Source organism: Hemiscyllium ocellatum (genome assembly GCF_020745735.1).
Source record: "Hemiscyllium ocellatum isolate sHemOce1 chromosome 27 unlocalized genomic scaffold, sHemOce1.pat.X.cur. SUPER_27_unloc_9, whole genome shotgun sequence".
In the NCBI taxonomy this organism is placed as follows: domain Eukaryota; kingdom Metazoa; phylum Chordata; class Chondrichthyes; order Orectolobiformes; family Hemiscylliidae; genus Hemiscyllium; species Hemiscyllium ocellatum.
The window spans coordinates 823,235-829,892 of NW_026867518.1; the positions used below are offsets into that span (position 1 = coordinate 823,235).

At 47.1% G+C, this 6,658-nt stretch overlaps 2 non-coding genes across 2 annotated transcripts; both read left to right on the top strand.

The window, feature by feature from the left end:
• The first annotated feature begins 282 nt into the window (after positions 1-282).
• On the top strand, positions 283-354 carry trnae-cuc (transfer RNA glutamic acid (anticodon CUC)). Its single transcript has one exon. It is a non-coding gene; the product is annotated as a tRNA-Glu (tRNA).
• Positions 355-2,335: 1,981 nt separating this feature from the next.
• trnaw-cca (transfer RNA tryptophan (anticodon CCA)) lies at positions 2,336-2,407 on the top strand. The gene has a single exon. It is a non-coding gene; the product is annotated as a tRNA-Trp (tRNA).
• Positions 2,408-6,658: the final 4,251 nt, after the last annotated feature.

A 6,658-nucleotide genomic window follows, 5' to 3' on the forward strand; every position in this document is an offset into this window, starting at 1 on the left:
GCGGCGGTGAAGGAGGCCCAGGACTTGCATGTCCTTGGCAGCATGGGAGGGTGGATTGAAATGTTAGGCCACAGGGCGATGGGGTTGATTGGTGCGGGTGTCCCGGAGAAGTGACTTGACTCTCCAATCTCCCCAATGTTATAGAGATCGCATCGGGAGCAATGGATACAAAAAAATTACATTGATGGATGGACCGGTGAAAGTCTTCTTCCTCCCGCAGCCCGGGTTCGATTCCAAGGCAGCGAGGCAATTTTTAGCAGAGCTACAAAACAGGTCTATGTCTCCCTGGTGGTCTAGTGGTTAGGATTCGGCGCTCTCACCGCCGTGGCCCGGGTTCGATTCCCGGTCAGGGAAGCAATTTTCCCCGGGTCTGCAGGCTATCCATTCTTCTTAAATGCGCTGTATCGTTGTTTCCTGATCTTCGTCATTCCTGGGTGCTGCAATGTGAAGTAGCTCGTTGAAATAGCATCCTGATGCAGATTTGTTTGTATGTGTTGGGATGATTGCTTCCGCAGCTTAAGTACTTGTTTCGCGTGTGCCGTTTTCCTGTAGACGCTGTTTTGAATTTACCATTGACTGTTCGCTCTACTGTGACATCTAGAACAACAACACTTTTTGTTGTTCTCCTCTTTTGTGAATTTTATGCCACTAAGGAGATTGTTGATGGTGTTGTAGGTTTCCTCTAAGTTGTTTCACGTTGTGGTGACAAAAGTGTCATCACTGTAGCCGACCCAAAGTTTGGGTTGGATCTTTGGAAGGGCTGTTTGTTCGAAACTCTGCATTATTGCTTCTGTTAGGAATCCTGATATTGGTGGTTTCATGGGTGCTCCGTTGATTTGTTTGTTAGTCTTGTTACTGAATAGGAAGTGGGAGGTAAGGCACAGCTCCACGAGCTTGACAGTGTTATCTTTGCTGATGACGTTGGTGCTGTTTGGTGTTTGTGTCTTTGGTTCTTCAAGTAGTGTCTTCAGTTTTCTTTGGTCACGTTGATGTTAATGGATGTGAACACGGCTGTATGCCAAAGGACAGTATTATTCCATCCTCTTCTATCTTGTTGTATTTGGTGTTCAAGAATTCTTGGATGGAGTAACTGGAGTGGAGTGAGTCTTCGACTTGGTGTTTTAGTCTTCAGTGGAGGTCTTTGACTAGTCTGTATACTGGTGTTCCAAGTGGTGAGACTGTGGCTTGAGGGGGACTCCTGGTTTGAAGAGGAGGAGAACAGCAACAAAGTGCCATTCCTAGATGTCACAGTAGAGCGAACAGTCAATGGGGAACTTCAAACTAGCGTCGACAGAAAAACAACACACGCAAACCAAATACTTAACCACAGAAGCAATCATCCCAACACCCACAAACGAGTGAACAATCCTCACTCTCTCCGCGGAGCAGGTAAGGGCTGTTTGGCACTGTCTGTTTGTAGACGCGGTTACGTTTGTTTCACGGTTTAAATTTCAATATCTTTTTCGAAAAAAGCGCGGAGCGGACCCGGAAGCTGGTGTAACGCAAACTTACCTGGGTAGTTTTTTTTCCCAATATAGGCGCGCACTTCCCACAACCCAGTCGACTGCATTTGCTGCTCACAATATGGGCTCATTTACATTGGGGAAACCGAGGCATTAACTGGGTGACTGCTGCACAGGACATCTACGTTCTGCCCGCAAAAAAAGACCCTGAGCTTCCAGTTGCCTGCCAATTCCACACCCCACCCTGTTCCCTGACCAACATCTCTGTCTCAGGTTTGCTGTATTGTCCCAGCGAAGCCCAGCACCAGCAGAACGAAGCGCACCGGATATTACACTTGTGGACCATACATCCCTCCGGTCCCAATATCGAATTCAATAATTCTAGGGCTTGAAATCCATAGTATCCTCGTCCCTACCACACACACCAAGCCTTGTTATCCCATAGTCTGTCATTACACACTACCTATGACTGCCACGAACAGTCTCCATTCACCCTCCCACACAGAACGTTATCAACTCCCTTTCCTGTCCAACAGTTCTTCCCTCGCTTTGGGCTCTGTCCTGATCTATCATTTACTGCATCCGCCTTCCTCCCACAATATCTCCTGCATATAAACCAACGTTTTCCCAATCACCATCAGTTCTATGGAAGGGTCACCGGCAACTACTGTTTGTGTTTTGTTTCTGATATACAGCATCCACAGTTCTTTCAGCTTTTTATTGAGGTAGAGTTGGAAATTGTTTCGAAAAACAGAAGGAGAGGTGGAGAGACAGAACAGACTGAACTGTTGATCTCAGTTGTTACGCAGACGTAAAATCATTGTAGTGCGGTCACTTCCCTTAAGCATGAATAGAGGCCCCAGGCTCCCCGTCAGCTTGTGGCGCAACGGTAGCGCGTCTGACTCCAGATCAGAAGGTTGTGTGTTCAAATCACGTCAGGCTCATTGAAGTCAATTTTGGATACTTGTGGGGAAGACGACTTAGCAGAGGTAAGCAATGGGTTTCAGGCCTATGGCACGGAGCCTGCTCCTGTTGCTCAGAAGTGAAGCTTGGAGAAGAGCAGAGCAATAGTTATGGGGCACCGATAGGCGGTTTTGTGGGGGCGAGAGAGACTCACGATTGGTATGTTGCCTCCCAGGTGCAAGGGTAAGTGACGTCTCTGATCGTGTTTTCCGGGTTCTGAAGGGGGAGAGGGAGCAGACCGAAGTCGTGGTCCACGTTGGCATCAGCGACATAGGTAGGAAGAAGGATGAGGATGTCAGGCAGGCTTTCAGGGAGCGAGGTTGGAAGCTCAGAGTTAGAACAAACAGAGTTGTTGTCTCTGGTTTGTTACCCGTGCCACGTGATAGCGAGTCAAGGAATAGTCAGAGAGAACAGTTAAATGCGTGGCTACAGGGATGGTGCAGGAGGGAGGGATTCCGGTATCTGGATAACTGGGGTTCTTTCTGGGGAAGGTGGGACCTGTGTTGTGGTTCTGTTCGCCGAGCTGGAAATTTGTGTTGCAAACGTTTCGCCCCCTGTCTAGGTGACATCCTCAGTGCTTGGGAGCCTCCTGTGAAGCGCTTCTGTGATGTTTCCTCCAGCATTTATAATGGCTTCTCTCTGCCGCTTCCGGTTGTCAGTTCCAGCTGTCCGCTACAGTGGCCAGTATATTGGGTCCAGCTCCATGTGTTCGTTGATAGAATCTGTGGATGAGTGCCATGCCTCTAGGAATTCCCTGGCTGTTCTCTGTTTGGCTTGCCCTATAATAGTAGTGTTGTCCCAGTCGAATTCATGTTGCTTGTCATCGGCATGTGTGGCTACTAAGGATAGCTGGTCGTGTCGTTTCATGTCTAGTTAGTGTTCATGGATGCAGATCGTTGGCTCTCTTCCTGTTTGTCCTATGTAGTGTTTTGTGCAGGCCTTGCTTGGGATTTTGTACACTACATTGGTTTTGCTCATGCTGAGTATCGGGTCCTTCCTTCTCGTGAGTTGTTGTCTGAGAGTGGCTGTTGGTTTGTGTGCTGTTATGAGTCCTAGTGGTCGCAGTAGTCTGGCTGTCAGTTCTGAAATGCTCCTTATGTATGGTAGTATGGCTAGTCCTTCGGGTTGCGGCATGTCCTCGTTCCGTTGTCTTTCCCTTAGGCATCTGTTGATGAAATTGCGCGGGTATCCGTTTTTGGCGAATACATTGTATAGGTGTTCTTCTTCCTCTTTTTGCAGTTCTGGTGTGCTGCAGTGTGTTGTGGCCCTTTTGAATAGTGTCTTGATGCAACTTCGTTTGTGTGTGTTGGGGTGGTTGCTTACATAGTTCAGGACTTGGTCTGTGTGTGTGGCTTTCCTGTATACCTTTGTGGTGAATTCTCTGTTCGGTGTTTTCTGTACCATCACGTCTGGGAATGGGAGTTGGTTATCCTTTTCTTCCTCTCTCATGAATCGGATTCCTGTGAGTGTGGCGTTGATGATCCGGTGTGTGTTCTCTATTTCTGTGTTCTTAATGATTACAAAAGTGCCATCCACATATCTGACCCAGAGTTTGGGTTGAATTTGCGGTAAGACTGTTTGTTCTAACCTTTGCATTACTGCTTCTGCTATAAGTCCAGAGATCTGTGAGCCCATGGATGTTCCGTTGATTTGTTCGTATACCAGTTGTTGACTGTGAAGTGTGTTGGGAGGCACAGGTGCAGTAGTTTAAGTATGCCGTCTTTGTTGATAGGTTCAACGTCCTGTTGTCTGTTCTGTATGTCCAGTAGGTTGGATATTGTTTCTCTGGCTAGGGTTTTGTTGATAGAGGTGAACAATGCTGTTACATTGAAGGAGACCATGGTTTCTTCCTTGTCTATGTGTATATTTCTGATGATGTCCAAGAATTCCTGTATTAACTGTATAGAGTGTCTGGATCTGCTGATCAGGTGTTTCAGTTTCTGCTGTAGTTCTTTAGCCAGTTTGTGTGATGGTGTCCCTGGTAGTGATACTGTGGGTCTGAGTGGGATGCCTGGTTTGTGCACTTTTGGTAGTCCATGGAATCTGGGGGTGTTGTTGCTTTCAGGTTTCATTCTTTGTAGGTCAGACCTGGTTATCTGTCCGTTGTTTTGTCGATTCCTCAATGTGTTGTTTATCCTATTGGTGAGCTGTGGGGTGGGGTCAAACTCCCTCTTTTGGTAGGTGTTGGAATCTGCAAGTAGTTGTTGCGCTTTTTGGATATACTCTGCTTTGTCCAGGATGACCGTCATTCTGCCTTTGTCTGCTAGTAGTATGATTATGTTCTTATCGTTTCTTAGTGATTTTAGTGCTTCTCTCTCCTTGGTGTTGAGGTTATGTGTTTGTCTTTTCCTTGTTATCAGAGGTGCGATACTTTGCCTCACTGTTTGTTGTGTCTCTTCTGTCAGTCCATTGTTCCTGAGTGTGCATTCTAGTGCTGCTAGGACGTCTGCTGTCTTGGCGTCCCTATGGTTGTAGTTGAGTCCCTTGGCCAGTATTATTCTTTCCGTGTCTGTGAGCTGTCTGTGGGAAAGGTTTTTAACCCAGGTGTGTGTTGTGGTGTCCTCTTCGTTGTGTGTTAGTTTGGCAATTTTTTCTTTTCGTGCCGTTTTTTTGCGGTGTGTGGTCCTGTTCTGTCCTATGGTGACGGCCTGTTCTATGGTCCGGGTCCATTCCTGATTGGTGGTTTTGGAAATTAACGATTTTTGGCGCACAATTTCTTGTCTGTATTTTTGAAGGCTGTTGTGAGCATCTGTAATCATTACCTGATCATCCTGAGTCCGTTCTGTCTGGCTGTGTCCCTGGCTTGTGGATTGTTGACTGGTGGGACCTTTATAAACAGGATGGTTTATACCTGAACCTGAGGGGCACCAGTATCCTTGGGGGGAGGTTTGCTAGTGCTCTTTGGGGTGGGGTGGGGGGGGTTAAACTAACTCTGCAGGGGCATGGAAACATAGACTGTCGCTTTAGGGTGTAGGACCTTGAGTGTAGGGAGGTTAGGAACATGGCATCAATCTCGAAGGAGGGTGCCTGCAAACAGGAAGGTGACTTGAAGTGTGTATACTTCAATGTGAGAAGTATACGAAATAAGGTAGGTGAACTTGCTGCGTGGGTTGGTACCTGGGATTTCGATGTTGTGGCTATTTTGGAGATATGGGTAGAACAAGGACAGAATTGGCTGTTGCAGATTCCAGTGTTTAATTGCTTTAGTAGGGTCAGAGGTGGGGGTAAAAGAGAGGGTGTGTGGCATTGCTTGTCAAGGATAGTATTACAGTGGTGGAAAGGATGATGGATGAAGACTCGTCATCTGAGGTAGTTTGGGCTGAGGTTAGAAATAGGAAAGGTGAGGTCACCCTGTTAGGAGTTTTCTACAGGCCTCCTAACAGTCCTAGAGATGGAGAATAAAGGATTGCGAGGAGGATTCAGGAGAAGAGTGAAAGTAATAGGGTGGTTGTTATGGGGGCTTTAACTTTCCAGATATTGACTGGGAAAGCTATAGCCCGAGTACGTTAGATGGGTCGGTGTTTGTCCAATGTGTGCAGGAGGGTTTCCTGACACAATATGTTGACAGGCCAACAAGAGGTGAGGCCATAATGGATTTGGTTCTGGATAACGAATCAGGCTCGGTGTTAGAATTGGAGTTAGGTGAGCACTTTGGGGACAGTGACTACAATTCGGTGACTTTTACTCTGGTGATGAAGAGGGATAAATGTGCACTGCAGGGCAAGAGTTATAGCTGGGGGCAGGGAAATTATGATGCGGTGAGGCATGACTTAGGATGCGTGGCTTGGAAAAGTAGGCTTCAAGGGAAGGGCACAATCGATATGTGGAGCTTGTTCAAGGAGCAACTACTGAGTGTCCTTGATAAGTATGTACCTGTCAGGCAGGGAGGAAAGGGTCGTGTGAGGGAGCCGTGGTTTAATAATGAATTGGAATCTCTTGTTAAAGCGAAGAGGGCGGCCTATGTAAAGATGAGGCGTAAAGGTTCAATTGGGGTGATTGAGGGCTATAAGGTAGCCAGGGAGGATCTAAAGACAGAGCTAAGAGCAGCAAGGATGGGACATGAAAAGTCCTTGGTTGGTAGGATTAGGGAAAACCCAAAGGCTTTCTGTAGGTATGTCAGGAATAAAAGAATGACTAGGGTAGGAATAGGTCCAGTCAAGGATAGTAGTGGGAAGTTGCGCGTGGAGGCTGAAGAGATTGAGGAGACACTTTTCGTCAGTATTCACTCAGGA